Source organism: Melanerpes formicivorus, unplaced genomic scaffold (assembly GCF_026170545.1).
Source record: "Melanerpes formicivorus ecotype bairdi unplaced genomic scaffold, bMelFor1.0.p_v2 SCAF_25, whole genome shotgun sequence".
NCBI classification, from domain to species: domain Eukaryota; kingdom Metazoa; phylum Chordata; class Aves; order Piciformes; family Picidae; genus Melanerpes; species Melanerpes formicivorus.
This window is the reverse complement of record NW_027142377.1, coordinates 927,016-943,869: the sequence shown is the minus strand read 5'-3', so window position 1 is coordinate 943,869 and position 16,854 is coordinate 927,016. Positions and strand designations below refer to the sequence as shown.

Below are 16,854 nucleotides of genomic sequence, written 5' to 3'. Positions count from 1 at the left end.
CTCCCCGCCCTGGGGTACGCGGCTGCTGCCAAGGACTGCCCCACACCACTGAGTGCGAGGGAGGGAGGGGTAAGGGACGGTGCGGCCGCCAACCAGTTCCAGCCGCCCCAGGCCGCTAGGGGGGCTGACCCACGTCACCTCCCCGGCTCCGGGCCCGCCTTTCCTACAGCAGCCAATAAGGCGCGAGCAGGAAGCGCTGAGCGACCAATGAGCGTTCCCACTCTCAGGGGTGGAGGGGCGGGACCTAGCGCAGCGGGGCCCCGGGGGTCTGTGAGGGGAAGCTGTTTGGGGCTGTGTGGGAAAAGACCAACCCTCCCCTGAGTCCAACCTTCTTTCACGGAGTTGTAGGCAGCAAGAAGGTCTCCCCTCTGCTTCCTCTTTTCCAGACTAAACAACTCCAGCTCCATCAGGTGCTCCTCACCAGCCCTCTTCTCCAGACCCTTCCCCAGCTTCCTTGCCCTTCTCTGGACCCTCTCCAGCCCCTCAATGTCCTTCTTGCAGTGAGGGCCCAGAACTGAGCCCAGCACTGCAGGTGTGGCCTCCCCAGTGCTGAGTGCAGGAGGATAATCCCTGCCCTGCTCCTGATGCCCACACCACTGCTGATCCAGGCCAGGCTGCTGGTGGCCTCCTTGCCCACCTGGGCACCCCCTGGCTCATCTCCAGCCAGCTGCCCACCAACACCCCCAGGGCTTTCTCTGCTGGGCACTTTCCAGCCCCTCTGCCCCAAGTCTGCAGCCTTCCTGGGGCTGTTGTATCCCAAGTGCAGGACCCAGCCCTTGGCCTTGTTGGCTCTCATCCCATTGGCCTCAGCCCATGGATGCAGGCTGTGCAGGTCCCTCTGCAGAGCCTTCCTGCCCTCCAGCAGCTCCACACTGCCTCCCAGCTCAGTGCCATCTGCACACTGACTGAGGATGCTTCAATCCCCTTGTCCAGCTCACTGATGAAGATATCCACAGCACCAAGGCAAAGTGATGTGGGAATGCCCATGCTGGAGTTTTGAAGCTGCAGGCAAAGTTTGAGAGCGATAGTCATTTCTTTCAGAGTAGCTGAGATGGCTAAGTGAAAATCCTGGAGAGTTCTGCTGTGCTAAAAGGCCGTCCCTGTGGCCTTCCTGAGAACTGATTTTGTGACAAAATAAAAGGATATCCCACTGGGATTCATCCAACAAAATATTAGCATATGAAGGACAAACGTTTTCATCTGTGTTTTGGAGGGAGCTCTGGAGTTGTGACCGTACCAGCAGTGCTTTGACTCTAATCATCACCTTGCATGGATAGTTTGGTAAGTAACTTCATACAACTTGTGCCTGGTGACAAAAAAGCTGCAGCAGGTGGGGAAGCTGCTGCTGCTGCTGCATTGTTCTGGGGGTCAGCACCATTAGAAGTTTGCTGCTCTGTGCCCTCCTGCCCTGAGCTAAGTAGGAGGCTGTTTTCCACTTGTTCTTCATCTGCGGATCTGCTCGAGGTTATAAGCAATTTGTGACAGCCTTGCATGCTGCAGGGAAAAGGAATGTTCATATCACCTGTTCTACACCCAAAAGGTACACAGTGCTGCTGAATTTGTGTGAGTATTGCAATGTCAGAGCACCCTGCTTACAGGAAGAAATGGTAATGGGAGATAAGCACAAAAAAAAAGCAATAGTAGCCAAAAGCAGTTTGTTTTGAGGGCAGAAGGATAAAAGAAATCCCACTGGTGTAAGCAGGAGAGAAGGCTGGTGCAAAATGCTTGTTCATAGGTTCATAGAATGCTTTGGATTGGAAGGGACCTTAAATATGATCCTCAAGGCCTCATCCAACCTGGTCTTGAACACCTCCACAGCCTCCCTGGGCGACCTGTTCCAGTGCCTCACCCCCCCACACTGTAATTAATTTCTTCCTAATCTTCAGTCTTAATCTACTTTCTTCCAGCTCAAAGCCATTGCCCCTTGTCCTGTCACCACAAGCCCTTGTTAGAAGTCCCTCCCCAGCTTTCTCCTAGCCCCCCCCTTTCAGGTACTTGAAGGCTTCTCTGAGGCCTCCCCAGAGCCTTCTTTTCTCCAGGCCAAACAGTCCCAACTCTCTCAGCCTTTGTTCTTAAGGGATTAAAATACAAAATTGGATCCCTTTATTCCTGTAGATAATTCCACCACACTACTTCTTAGTCTTGCTGAATACAACCAAAGCAGCAAATGAAGAATGATGATTAAGCTTGTGCTCAGTGTACAGCAAGTAGGAAAGGGGGGGGGGTGGGGGGATGGGAAATGTTGTTATGTCTTGGCTTATCCTGGGGAAAAAAGCCTACATTCAGCTTGTCACTGCACTTTTTTTCCCTCCTTCTTCCTTAAGGAGTTGCTTCAATATGGTTGGGTCAGATAAGGTCATGCTTTGCCATGACGCAGCAGGCAAGTCTCAGCTACTCCTTCAGATGATATAAAACCCTGCAGAAATGGGAGCACACAGATGAGTTCATGGAACTCTAGCTGTCCAACAAGTGAAGTGTGGACTGCTTTTCTTGTTAACATAGCAACCAAATAAAAACAGTGGAAATGGGGGTTTATATCATAGAGCCTAAGTTACACACTCACAGAATGATGGGGGTTCATAAAGGGACCTCTGAAGATCATCCAGTCCACCCCCCCTTGCTAGAGCAGGATCACCCAGAGTAAATCACACAGGAACACATCCAGGTGGGCTTGGAAAGTCTCCAGAGATGGAGACTCCACAACCTCTCTGGGCAGCCTGTCCCAGTGCTCTGCCACCCTCCCAGGGAAGAATGGGTTCCAGTTTGTGCCCATTGCCCCTTGTCCTGTCACTGCAGACCACAACACGAGTCTGCCTCACCATGAATCGAGTTCCAGCTTTCAAAAGCCCCAAAGAGATGCCAGAAACAAGGCTACAAGCTCTGTTCAGATCTGCAAATCCAAACTCTCTTTGAACCATGTGCACACGTGTTGGAAAGCCTATTTTCCCCTTTCCATTGTAGGAGTTGAATAACTTGTGCTTAGCCAGCACTACCTGGCCCACTGCTTTGTCCTCTGTTGTGGCAGTGACAGTGTGGTGGTCTAGTTGCTGAGCAGGAGTGACAGAGCTAAAAGATGTGTCCATAGCCTCCCCACTGACTGCTTTGTCCTTGTTCTTTGTTGTGGCAGTGACAGCGTTGTGATGTAGTTGCTGAGCAGGAGTGACAGAGCTAAAAGTTGTGTCCATACGCTTCCTACTCATGGCTTTGTCCTTGTTCTTTGTTGTGGCAGTGACTGTGTTGGGATGGAGTCGCTGAGCAGGAATGACAGAGCTAAAAGTTGTGTCTGTAGCCTCCCCAAGCACCTTGGAAGATGCCTTAAAACTGTGGGTTGCTCCCAGCCCTGGCACAGGGGATGGAGTGGGGTTGGAGGTGGTGTGTGCCATAGGCAGACTGTCAGAGCAGCCTCAAGGCTGTACCAGCTGAGATGTGAAGCCCAGTGGCACTCAGGCAGCCTGGGTTTCACAAATACTTGCCCAAGTGCATCAGGTAAGTGGTTGAGTTTAATGCAGAGGATGCACCAGCAAACCCCAGACTAAAGAGGCCCTAGGTAATGCCTTTAAAGCTTTATGTCCATTTCTATAGCCAGTGTAGCTTTTTCTTCAGCTGTCAGAGATTAGAATCACAGAGCTGTTGAGGCTGGAGGAGACCTTTGTGATCATCAAGTCCAGCCACTCACCTAGAGCTCACAATCTCACCACCACTGCTAAGCTACAGCCACTAAACCATATCCACTATGTCTTTTAAGTCCCCCCAAGGATGGGGACTCCACCAGCTTCCTAGGCAGCCTGGGCCGCCACCACCACCACTTCTCTTGCTGCAGCCCAGGCTCTGCTTGGCTCTCTGGGCTGCAAGTGCTCACTGCTGGCTCCTCTTGAGCTTCTCAACCCCCAGCACCCCCAAGGCCTTTTCTCCAAGGCTGCTCTCAAGCCAGTCCCTGCACAGCCTATATCACTGCTTGTGATTGCCCCAGCCCAGCTGCAGATGGTCAGCAAATGAAGAACAGCAGCAGCTGTGGAATATGACACAGATAATGTTGATTTCTGTCTTCCTGTCTGTTGTGGTGGGGTCTTGTTTGTGTGCTTGTTTGCTTTGTTGGTTTGGGGTTGGTTGGTTGGTTGGATTTTTTGTTTGTGTTGTTTGGTTTTGTTTTCCATCTCAACATCAGGGAGGAACAGCTGCCCTAAGATAAGGAGAGAGAGGTTTTCCTCTGACAGCAGAAAGGCTTGCCTCCGGTTCTGTTCAAAATCCCAGTTCAAAGGTCATGTTTGTGCTTTAAATGGAACCTGGGACTAAATGTCATGCTCTGCCAGATAACAATAGTACTGATGCAAGGGCTTCTTTGGACTCCATGGGTCAGGGCTGGTGATCATGCAGGGCTGCAGTGTGATGGTGCCCAGTGTCACCTGGGGGGATGGACAGTGGTGCTCCCAGTACCCATGTGAGCACCAAAGAGCTCTACAGGGGCAGAAACAAGCCCCTGCTTATTGTCCACTTCAGCTCTCTACTGCAAGACACAATTTCTTTCTTGTCACCAAAGCTGTGCCTGATCTAAGCCAGCCTAAACATCTGGCTCTTCTGACCTGCTCTTACCCTCCTGCTTGCCCTTCATACACTCTCTGCCTGTTTGTGGCCTTCCCCTGAGCTATACTGCCTCTCCATCAGTGGGGCTTGGTGGTTGCTTTGGTCTGAATTAGGTTAATCCTGTGTTGAGTTGGTGGAGTGAAACAATTCAAAGCCAGCTTGGATTAACAAACCAGGTTACAGCTGTTTTAGCACAAGTGGGGACATGAGCAGCTAGAAGTTACATCCACTTCAGCTGCCAGGAAGCTGCTTGCTGTGAGAGCATAGCTGGAGGAAAGGCAGCTCAGTGACAGATTTGTCACTAGAGCTTTAAACCAGAGGCAGCTATCAGTGAACATCCTTAATCACAGAATCATAGCCTCACAGGATCATAGCATCATAGGGTCATTAATATTGGAGAAGGCCTTTAATAAAGGTCATCCAGTCCAGCCATAACCCAACTACCATAACCCAACTACCATAACCACTAAACCATATCTTGTAGGGCCACATCTACAGCTTCTTGAACACCTCCACGGTGACTCCACCGCCTCCCTGGGCAGCCTGTTCCAGTGCCTCACCACTCGTGCAGCAATGAATTTGTTTCTTAATATCCAACCTAAACCTCCCCTGACACAGCTTAAGGCCTAAGGAGGGCTTCTGTAGGAGAAGAGGAGAACATGGTAGTTCCTTGACACTGTGTACACATCGGTGTCTCTGTCACGCTCAGCCAGCAGCACTTGTGAACAGAACGTGCCAGTTCTGCCTACAGCATGGAAAATATCCAAAACAGAGATTATTCTTAGTTTTGTAGAGGCTAACAAAATACAAAGGAAGAAAGCTTCTGGGGCAATTCTCCTCACTGTGAGGAATGGAAACTTCTATTAAACATCAATACTCAACATTTGATGGGATAGAGTCATTTGAGAGGGCACACAGAATCTTAGTTTAGGCTCCTCTTTAGAAGAGCCTAAGCACAGCCTCCTGTCATGTGCATGTCATGTTCTTCCTTCCACTTACATAACTGAAAATACCTTTTCTTTCAACTGTCCCTCTTGTTACTGAGTTTGGCCAAGCTGTCCTTGAATTTAGGCAGTGAATGGGATTCACTAAGAAACTAGAACCATTTTAACGAAGCAAGAAGCCTCGAGCACAAGCCCTACAAGGAGAGGCTGAGGGAGCTGGGATTGTTTAGCCTGGAGAAGAAGAGGCTCAGAGGAGACCTTATTGCTGTCTACAACTACCTGAAGAGAGGTTGTAGCCAGGAGGGGGTTGGTCTCTTCTCCCAGGCAATCAAAACCAGAACAAGAGGACACAATCTCAAACTGTGCCAGGGGACGTTTAGGCTAGAGGTGAGGAGAAAGTTCTTCATAGAGAGAGCTGTTGGAATGTGCTGCCCAGGGAGGTGGTGGAGTCCCCATCCCTGGAGTTGTTCAGGAGGGCATTGGACATGGCACTTGGTGCCATGGTTTAGTAGTCATGAGATCTTGGGTGACAGGTTGGACTTGATGATCTTTGAGGTCTTTTCCAACCTTATCAATTCTATGATTCTATGAAGGAAGAAGCCCCATCTGCAGACTTCTGAAGATGCATACAAAAAGGTGTGTTACTTTCAAGATGGCAACAGCCCTCGTTTTGCAAAGCCAGACTTACTTGCTAGGAGGTGGTTTCTCTAGCTGAGTCTGACAGCTCTCCTCAGTAGCTGTCTCCACATGAAGCTGTTCACAACTTTGCCATCCATGTGGCGGTCAAAGCTATAAAAATCAGGAGCAACCATTAGGAAAATGCAAGATGGGAGGTAAAAATAATAGAATCACAGAATTGTCAGGGTTGGAAGGGACTTCAAGGCTCAGCCAGTTCCAAGCCCCCTGCCATGGGCAGGGACACCTCACACTACAGCAGGTTGCTCACAGCCACAGCCAGCCTGGCCTGAAAAACCTCCAGGCAGGAGGCTTCCACCACCTCCCTGGGCAACCTGTGCCAGTGTCTCACCACCCTCATGGGCAAGAACTTCTTCCTGACATCCAATCTGAATCTCCCCACGTCTAGTTTTGCTCCATTCCCCCCAGTCCTGTCACTCCCTGACACCCTCAAAAGTCCCTCCTCAGCTTTCTTGGAGCCCCCTTCAGACACTGCAAGGCCACAAGAAGGTCTCCTGGGAGCCTTCTCCTCTCCAGACTGCACAGCCCCAACTCTCTCAGTCTGTCTCCAGAGCAGAGCAGCTCCAGCCCTCTGCTCACCCTCGTGGCCCTTCTCTGGACCCCTACCAGCACTTCCAGATCCTTCCTGGAAGAGAGGCTCCAGAGCTGGACACAGAGCTCCAGGTGGGCTCTCAGCAGAGTGGAGCAGAGGTGAAGAATCCCCTCCCTGGCCCTGCTGGCCACACTTCTCTTGCTGCATCCCAGGATGTGATTAGACCCATTGTACAGCTGAACAGTGCTCTGCACTCCTGTGATGGCAACAGAAACTGCTTTACCAGGTTCACCTCAGACGTGAAGGGTAGGTAACATTTCTGAAGCAGTACAAAACCTACTGGAGCACTGGCTGGTTTTCTCACCAGATAAAAAGAGTACCAAGACTAATTAGGATGAGAGGAAATGTCCTCACACTGCACCAGGGGAGGTTCAGATTGAGTATTAAAAAGAAATTCTCCACTAAAAGGGCTCTCAAAGCCTGGCAGAGGCTGCCCAAGGAGGTGGCTGAATGCCCATCCTTGGAGGCGTTTCAGAGAGGCAGAGATGTGGTGCTGAGGGCCACAGTTTAGCTCCAGCCTTGGTAGAGTTAGAGAATGGTTGGGCTGGAGGATCTGAAAGGGCTTTTCCAGCCCAATCAATCCTGTGATCATTTGAGACCTGGTAGTGACTTCCCCACTGAATGCCTTCTTTTTTCTGGAGGACAAGGGTTAGGAACATGATGGAGATAGTCCCCAAAGCTGTCATGGGGGAAATGTTCCCATCCTTGACCCGGGTCAGCAAAACTCCCAAGGCCAGTATGAGTGCTTATGCACTGCACATTTAGCATGTTCCAAAGGTCTTCCCAAATCCAAGACCTCCATTCCCAAGGGGCAGCACTTTCCAGCGGGGTCACCCCACAGCCTCTGATGGCTCACACGGTGGTGTTCACCCACAGGCACCCTCCCTCATTCATATCTCAAGCAAAGTTGACTTTGGGGAGGGAAGAGCAAAGTCCTGTGGAGCCAGTGGTCTCTTTTCCATGTTCCCTGTGGAGGAGTTCTGGGGTGAGTGCTGCAGCCCTCCTCTTCTCCAGGGGAGTTGTGCCACGAGTTAATAACTTGCCTGGCAGAAGGCCTGGCCCCGTAAAGCACCTTCTGAACCTTTCCAGGAAGTAATCTGAGGGATGAAGTCACAGCTTTTCTGTCACTGGTTCCAAATGCTTTGATCAGTGCTGCAGAGGGCTGGTGTCACACCTGTTAATGTCAGCATAAGGTGCAGAAGTGTCAGGCAAATATATTCCTTTGACACTGGGGTTTGCAGAACAGTTGAAGGCTGAGGGCTAGAGGCACATTTCCATCACCAGCTTCAGACAAAGCCTCCTACCTGCATCAGGCTCACTTGGCAGGAGCCAAGCATGAGCTGCTCCAATGGCAAGACACAAAGTCTGCTCTTGCAGAGTAAAGGGGGAGAATCACCTCCCTGGCCCTACTGGCTCTTGCTGCAGCCCAGGCTCTGCTTGGCTCTCTGGTGGCTCCTGTTGAGCTTCTCATCCACCAGCAACCCTGGAGTTGTTTAAGGCTTTCCCCTGGCATGTCACAAGCAGCAAGTCAGCCATGCTGACTGAATATCTGCTCAGCTTCCTCAGCCCCAGGAGCCACATGTCAAGCAGAGACAGATGAACCTCCCCTATCGCTCCAACAAGGCAAAGCCCAGCTCATTGCAGGCATGAACTCCAACTTCTCCAAGGTCAGTCCTGCCCTTGGGAAGTGCTGAGGGAGCCAGTTTCCAGCAGGAAGGCTGGGAGAAACTAGCCTCTGCTTTGAGGAGATTATCTCTCCCAAAGATTTGCCAGGCTGAAGGGTGAAGCCAAGGCACGTGTCTCTGTGACCCAGTTACCTTCAGGAAACCCAAGCAGGACAGAGAGGGTCCTGGCTTCTAGCAGCTGAGTATGAGGACTTAGGATCCCACCATTAATTTATTCCCCCAAAGGATAATCACTGATTTTTAGTTGTGTCTGCTTGCTTGCTTGTTTTTCCTTGCTGCAAAGTAGCAGCCTAATATCGGTGCTGATTTTAATTAACTAGCCAATGGGAGGCAGGATGGGCTGAGGAGAGATTTCATGCAGACCTTAATTAGTGCTCTGACCTACTTTAAAGTGTTGCTTAAGTGGAAGTTGGGGGTGGGGGAAGTTGACCTCAGCCAGTTGTGGATCGTTTAGCATCCCTGTTACCGGTGGTGTAATGAGTCCTCCCACCATCAGCACCACCACAGTGTGCAAAATAGCAACCTAGGAGAAATCACTGAGCACACAAGGAATAAGGAAGTAGTTTCCAAGGCAAACAGAATTCCTTCTTCATGAACATCTCTGAGTTAGAAGAGGAAAAAGCCCTTCTTGCCCAGGCACCTGGTTTGTGGCTGAGCTCAGGACACAGGTGATGCCAGCTCTGGAGTGGCACCAGTTCAGCTGAACCGTGTGGTGGCACCAAGTCAGGGCCCAGCAGATGGGAACAGAGCTCAGTGCTCCCTGTAAGAGCCTTTTCCTCCTGAGAGAGACGAATTTGCTCCTCAGAAGCATCCTGATGATACCCCCTTGTCTTCTTAAGGCTGTAACTCTCTCTGGGTTTCTTCCCAGGTCTGTTTTCACAGAATCACCCAGGTTGGAAAAGACCTCAGAGATCATCAAGTCCAACCTATTACCTAATACCTAACACTTCCTGGCAACCAAACCATGGCTCCAAGTGCCACATCCAAGCCTTTCTTGAACACCTCCAGGGATGGGGACTCCACCACCTCCCTGGGCAGCACATTCCAGTGGCCAATTACTCTTTTTTGTAGAACTTTCTCCACACATTGAGCCTAAACCTCCCCTGGTGCAGCTTGAGACTGTGTCCTCTTGTTCTGGTGCTGGTTGCCTGGGAGAAGAGACCAACCCCCACCTGGCTACAACCTCCCTTCAGGTAGTTGTAGGCAGCAATGAGGTCTCCCCTGAGCCTCCTCTTCTCCAGGCTAAGCAACCCCAGCTCCCTCAGCCTCTCCTCACAGGGCTGTGCTCCAGAGCCCTCCCCAGCCTTGTTGCCCTTCTCTGGACACCTTCCAGCATCTCCATGTCCTTCTTAACCTGAGGAGCCCAGAACTGGGCACAGGACTTGAGGTGTGGCCTAACCAGTGCTGAGTACAGGGCACAATGACTTCTGAGCAGGAGGTTGGAATAGAGGCTTCCAGAGGTCCCTTCCAACCAAATACTCATAGCAGGACAGTTTTGCCCATTGGCATGTGCTGGAGGGAGCCCAGGGGTGAAGCCTGTGGCTCTGGGACTGCCAAGTGTGACGAGCCAATGTGGGGGGAGGAAGGAAGATCCCAAACAGCCACAGATACCAGCTGGCTCCCAGACAGCTTTTTTGCTGTTCCTCCAGCAAACAATCCCTCTGGCCCTTTGCTAGACATGTGGCAGCTGCAAAGACAGCTCTGTGCTCTGAAAACACCTTTGGTAGCTCTGAAACTCCCCTTGTAGCTGTGGAAACACCCAGTGTAGCTGTGAAACATTCCTGGTAGCTCTGAAACACCCCTGGCAGCTCTGAAACATTCCTTGTAGCTGTGAAACACTCCTGGTAGCTCCACACACATCCCTGGTAGCTCTGCAACACTCCTGGTAGATCTGAAACACCCCTGGTAGCTCTGAAACACCCCTGGTAACTCTGAAACACTCCTGGCAGCTCTGATAACACCCCTGATAGTGCTGAAACGTCCCTGGTAGCTCTGGAAACACCCCTGGAAGCTCTGAAACACCCCTGGTAGCTTTGAAACACTCCTGGCAGCTCTGAAACACTCGTTGCAGCTATGAAAACACTCCTGGCAGCTCTGGAACACCCCCCCACACTTCCAACACCCCACCCCACCCCGAAGCTCTGAAACCCCCCTGGTAGGATGGGCTGCCCTAGAACTCAGAGCAGAGAAGCCACTTGTGTGCTGGTGTGGGGGCAGGGCCAGGGAAGGAGCTGAAGGGCACCACGGTGGTGTACGTGACTCAGTGCTGGTAACAAATCAATGTGAAAGTCCAACTGTCGATTGAACCCAAGAGTATCACCCTCCCCTCCCCTCACCACCACCCAGACATATCTTATCCAGCTCTGCCCAGTGCCTAGACATGGACCTGCTCAACATGCATCTCTTAGCTTCTACAGCTGGTCAGGGCTAATGACTCAGTTCTTTGGCCTCCAGAAATGGGGAGCCAGGAGGATGATCCCCTGAGCTTCAGCACCTCTGCTGTGAGCACAGGCTGAGGGAGCTGGGGGTGTTCAGCCTGGAGAGGAGAAGGCTCCAGGGGGACCTTAGAGCTGCCTTGCAATAGCTGAAGGGATCCTGCAGGAAGGCTGCAGAGGGACTTTTGCTGAGGGTGTCTGGAGACAGGCCAAGGGGGAATGGTTTGAGGCTGAGGCAGAGCAGGGTTAGCCTGGAGCTGAGGGAGAAGTTCTTCGGTGTACAGGTGGTGAGACTCTGGAGCAGGCTGCCCAGGGATGCTGGAAAGGGGTTTGGACTGGATGATGTCTGGAGGTGACTTCTGAGCCCCACCCTTGTGTGATTCTTTGCTTGTGAGGCTCTGTTAACTGGAGCACTCCAGAAGCAGCAGGTGCTGGTGGGAAGCAGTTGCATTCTAGCCCTTGGTTTGGATAAGGTGCAAGCTTCTCTGTGGTTTTAAAGGCTTTACAAGAATGTGTTCTCAAGGGGAAAATCTTGCTGCTCTACAAGGAAGCTGGCTGGGCTGCCATGACTAGTGCCAAAGGAAAAATCCACTGCCCTTCCCTGGCTTCAGGGACACTTCGATGTGCCATTAGCACACAGGAGTTGCTCATCCATGAAGGAGCATTGCCCCGAGGGAGCTGATGCCTTTCCTCCTGAGGGACACTGCTAGGTGGCAGCAAGATGGAGCAATCTCTGCATGAGAATTTCTGTGGGGGTTTTTGTCCCCAAGGTCACACCCCAGGAGGGTAGGGCGAATTTGGGCAGGGGTTGGGATCAGCTCACAGCCCTCAGTACAAGGAGTTTGCTGGTACCACCTGTTGAACTGTAGAAGTCCATCCTTTGCTCACCTCTTGGCCCAATGCAGCTGAGTATCTTCTGGAGCAGGCACCACTGCCTGTCACCAGGAGCAGGTGGCTCTGCTTTGAACCTTTCTGTGCTCCTTCAGCATGCAGGAGCTCTACTCCACTCTGGTGAGACCCCACCTGGAGCACTGCATCCAGTTCTGGAGCCTCTAGCGTGCTCTAGTGTGAGGTGTCCCTGCCCATGGCAGGGGGGGTGGAACTGGATGATCCTTGAGGTCCCTCCCAACCCTAATAATTCTATGATTCTCTGATTCCTGGCCACTTCAGGGCAGAAACACTCCTGGTTCTGTTCTGTTCTGTTCCCTGCCCTAGGGTTTGCTCTACCTATGGTGTTTCAGCAACCCATCTCTTAATGACTTGCCAACTGCAATACAACTCAAACTGTTTGGTTTGGGGCTGTTTAGTTGTCTTCAGCTGTCTTTATGATCCACTTCCTGCAGGCCATGTAGCATGGATCTCGTGAGTCATGGTAAATACAGGGTGTGAGCAGGACTGCAGGGTGCAAACAGTACCAGGCTCCTGTTACAGCAAGCAACATCAACTCCAAGAGCATTACCTGTCTATCAGATTTGATCAGAGTTCAAAAGTACCTTGAGATAGAATCATGGACTCATAGGGTGAGGGTCCCAAAACTGAACACAGTACTCAAGGTACGGCCTCAGCAGTGCTGAGTCCAGTTGAGAACACAGAGCACAGAAACACAGAGTGTTAGGGATTGGAAGGGACCTCCAGAGATCATCCAGTCCAAGGCCCCTGCCAGAGCAGGGGCACCCAGGGCAGGGCGCACAGGAACACAGCCAGGTGGGGTTGGAAAGGCTCCAGAGAAGTTTCCCCTTCTCTCCCCTCCTGTGGCACCTCCTTGCTCCAGCTTGCCCCCAGTGCCCCTTGTGTTGCCCTTGGACATCCCTGAGCAGAGCCTGGCTCCATCCTCCCCACACTGCCCTGCACATCTTGATCACCTGCAGTGAGGGCAGCCCTCAGGCTCCTCTGCTCCCAGCCCCAGAGCTCCCTCAGCCTGGCCTCACAAGGAGGTGTTGCAGCTCCAGCTTCAGTCTCGCAGCACTAAAAGCTCACACTGGTACTGAAAGATTTAAGCCAACAATGGTTTTGTCTAAAGAGCCTTGTTGCTAGCATTTCTGGTGGGTGTCCTTCTAGTTCTTCATTTATTCATGGCCTCTAATGAGTGGTCTGGAGCACAGCCCTGTGAAGAGAGGCTGAGGGAGCTAGGGGTGTTTAGCCTGGAGAAGAGGAGGCTCAGGGGAGACCTTATTGCTGCCTACAACTACCTGAAGGGAGGTTGTAGCCAGGTGGGGGTTGGTCTCTTCTCCCAGGCAACCAGCAACAGAACAAGAGGACACAGTCTCAAGCTGCACCAGGGCAGGTTTAGGCTGGATGTGAGGAGAAAGTTCTTCCCAGAAAGAGTAATTGGCCACTGGAATGTGCTGCCCAGGGAGGTGGTGGAGTCCCCATCCCTGGAGGTGTTAAAAAAAGGCTTGGATGTGGCACTTGGAGCCATGGTTTGGTTGTCAGGACATGTTAGGTATTAGGTAATAGGTTGGATTTGATGATCTCTGAGGTCTTTCCAATCTGGTTGAGTCTATGATTCTGTGATACAGAGCCCATCCTGTAATCCCTTTTGGAGCACTTCAAGGCCTGGCACATACCTGCTGCTGCTTCTGAGCCTGCTTGTGCACTCCCAGTGCTGACACAGCTGGAGAGAAGATGAAAGCTTTGGACTCGGGCTGAGGCAGAGGAGCCCCACAAGGCCTCTGCTTTGCTAAGGCAGGATCTCATACCCCGTGCCCCTGAGTCAGCTGGAGACAGCCTTGAATTCCTTGGGTAAGAGCTTGGCACAAAGTCTGCCTTAGACTCTGCACATGAGACCCTGCCCTCTGGCCTGAGGCTCATTTATTGTCTACAAGCAGACAGAGCCCTGTTCTTTGTCCTTAGGCTCCAGGCATAAGCTCTTTAACTGCTTTTGAGAAGAGCTCCCTCCCTAATCTGTTATTTTTAGATTAGCTATTTTTAAGAGCTTGCTTGATGATGACTTACTCAGAGTGTTTTGGATGCTCACATTTCCCAGTGATGAAAATTCTGGTTTATTTGCAGCTCCACTGCAGCAGTTTATATTCTGCTGACTGGATCACAGGCAGAGTTTGACCTAGGCAGGCATGGGAACAGAGATCTCTAGCTTTTAAAAAGCCTCAGAAATCCATCAAAAACAAAAAGAAAGAAAGAAAATAAAACTCCAGCTGGAGTTTTGATGCACACCCAGCAGCTCAGGTCACTTGAAGCTGGGAGAGGCCAACCTGTTCCTATTTTGGCCACATGAAAGTCTGTGACTTCCTTTCCAGTGTCACAGTGCAGCCCCTCACTCACAGAATCAAAGCTGTTAGGGGTTGGAAGGGACCTCCAGAGATCATCCAGCTCAACCCCTCTGCCAGAGCAGGGTCACCCAGGGCAAGTCACACAGGAACATATCCAGGTAGGGTTGGAAAGTCTCCAGAGAAGGAGATTCCACAACCACTCTGGGCAGCCTGCTCCAGGCCTGCAGCAGCCTCACACCAAAGTTCCAGCTTGGACCTGCTGTTCCTTGTCCTATCACTGGGCACCACCCAAAAGAGCCTGGCCCCTTCATCCTGACACCCACCTTCAGATATTTGTAGGCATTGATTAAGGTCCCCTCTCAGCCTTCTTTTCTCCAGTTGAACTGCCCCTTGAGGACATGAAATGGTTGCACCTACCATGACAAAACTGTCACAGCCAACTGTGTTAGGTTGGGGGCTGAAAGGAGCCCAGCCCCCAGGTGCACAAAGAAAACCTGAGCCAGGTGGGCAGAGAGGGATTTGCTTTCCCCCCTGCTAAGGGGGAGGGGGGGGTGTCCCTGGAGTCAAGCTCTCTTCCACTCTCCCTTCCTGTCCAGCAAAGCCTATTCAAGGGGGACCATTTTCTTGGCTCTCTCCTTCCCCTGCCTCTCCTGCTCAACAGACATCTCTGCTGCCCTCCTGCTTCCTGAGTTACCACTTGCCTCCATGCTGCCTCCACACTTGTAAGGACTGCATCCAAACAGAATCCACCTTTACACCAAGGGAATCCTTGATGATTTACATCAAGGGAATCCCATGCCAGCTGGGCCTGGGTTTCTCTAGTTTTCTATTTACCTCTTTCCTTACAGCTTTGTAACTTTCCCTGTTACTCAAATGCTGTATATATTTCGTCAAACTTCCCTTTTTTCACTTCCAAACTGATTCCAGACCATTTTCTTTCTTGATTTTACCTCTCCTTTCTCCTGTCTAATTTGCCTTTACCCTACTGGGGAAAAAGGGAGAGGGGGAGGAAATCTAAGTCTGTTCCTTTTGGGCTTTTGGACTCTGGGAAAAGCTTGAACTACAACACCAACCCATGCCTGTCTGTAGCTAAGAAGTCCCAAGCAGGTGCTTTTTGGCCTTTAAAATACAAATTAGAGCTACAGTCTCTTGGCCATTTAGGTGGGATCTGTCCCTGAGTCTCAGGAGCCCTCTGGAGCAGTTCCACCTCTCGGGACTGCATTGCTGTAAAGCAGTCGCTCCAGGCAGCCAGGAGCATTGGCTTGGTGGGTGCTGCATGGAGACACAGGGGCTAGGCACCAGAACTGGAGCTCCACAGAACTGTCATTTCCATGACTCATTGTTTAATAGCAACTCACCATCAGGGGAAGCTGGAGCTGCTGAAAAACAGCTCCTCAGAGACTGGAAAAATCATCTTGATTTCTCTTACAGAACTTAAACCAGCTCCATGACCTTTGCAGACCACTGCTCTGGCAATACCTGCAACTTCCCCTCCTCTACTGCCTCCTTCCCTTTTCCTTCCAGTCCCTGGCCACCACATTCTGGGAAGGGGGAAGCACTGGCAACATAGGTTTTGTTTTATGGAGTCACAGACTGCACTGGGTTGGGAGGGAGCCTCCAAGGGCACCTTGTCCAACTCCCTGCACTCAGCAGGGACACCTCCAGCTAGAGCAGGCTGCACAGGGACATAGCCAGGCTCAGCTTCAATGGCTCCAGGCATGGGGCCTCAAGCCCAGCCCTGGGCAGCCTGGGCCAGTGTCTCACCACTCTCCTTGGGCACAACTTCCTCCTCAGTCTGCCCTGCTCCACTTTCAAGCCATTGCCCCTGGGCCTAGCACTCCAAGCCCTTCTGAACAGTCCCTCCCCAGCCTGCCTGCAGCTCCCCTGCAGATACGGAACTGCAGCTCTAAGGTCTCCCTGGAGCCTTCTCTTTTCCAGGCAGAGATGCCCCAGCTCATAGCCTGTCCCCACAAGAGAGGTTCTCCAACCCTCTGAGCATCTTTGTGACCTCTTCTGGATCCTCTCCACCATGTCCAGGTCTCTCTTGTGTTGGGGGTCCCAGAGCTGGACACAGCCCTGCAGGTGAGGTCTCCCCAGAACAGAGCAGAAGGTCAGGATCCCCTCCTTCCATCTCTGGCCATGCTGCTTTAGATGCAGCCCAGGCTGCCCTTGGCCTTCTGTGCTGCCAGTGCCCATTGCTGGCTCCTGTCCAGCTTCTCCCCCTCAGCACCCCCAAGTCCTTCTCTGCAGGGCTGCTCTCAATTACTCTTTTTTAAACCCCCTTCACTTCTTTCATAAATTAAGGAAATACTTAGGGTAAGAACAGTGCAAAAGCAGAGGAAGCTGGGAAAGGCTGGGGCTGGTGGGGGTGGCAGGGGAGGGGAATTTGGTCTCATGGAAGTACTGATGGAGGTTTTGGGGTTTCCATGAAAGGAATCCCACCTTCTGCTACCCTCATAAGCATCACGTCTCATGATGCCTTCCTCCCACACTTAAACTCTGAGCTGGCATTTGTTTGGCAGCTCCCTGGTGCAAGTTTCCATAGCAAAGGATGTTCCATTGGCCTTTAGTCACCAGCTGGAGGAACTGCTGAGGGCGGAAAGGCAGCTGAACCAGACACAAAAATGCAAAGTATCTTTGGAACACCCCTGCTGGGAACTCCCTGTTAGCTCTGGGAGATGGTGAGAAAAA

At 51.7% G+C, this 16,854-nt stretch overlaps 1 protein-coding gene across 1 annotated transcript in view; it reads left to right on the top strand.

The window, feature by feature from the left end:
- The first annotated feature begins 295 nt into the window (after positions 1–295).
- SHLD1 (shieldin complex subunit 1) overlaps positions 296–16,854 on the top strand; it is a 63,937-nt gene continuing 47,378 nt past the window's right edge. The window contains exon 1 of the mRNA XM_068153020.1: positions 296–1,281. The gene's annotated coding sequence lies outside the window, so the exon portion shown is untranslated. The remainder of the gene's footprint in view (positions 1,282–16,854) is intronic.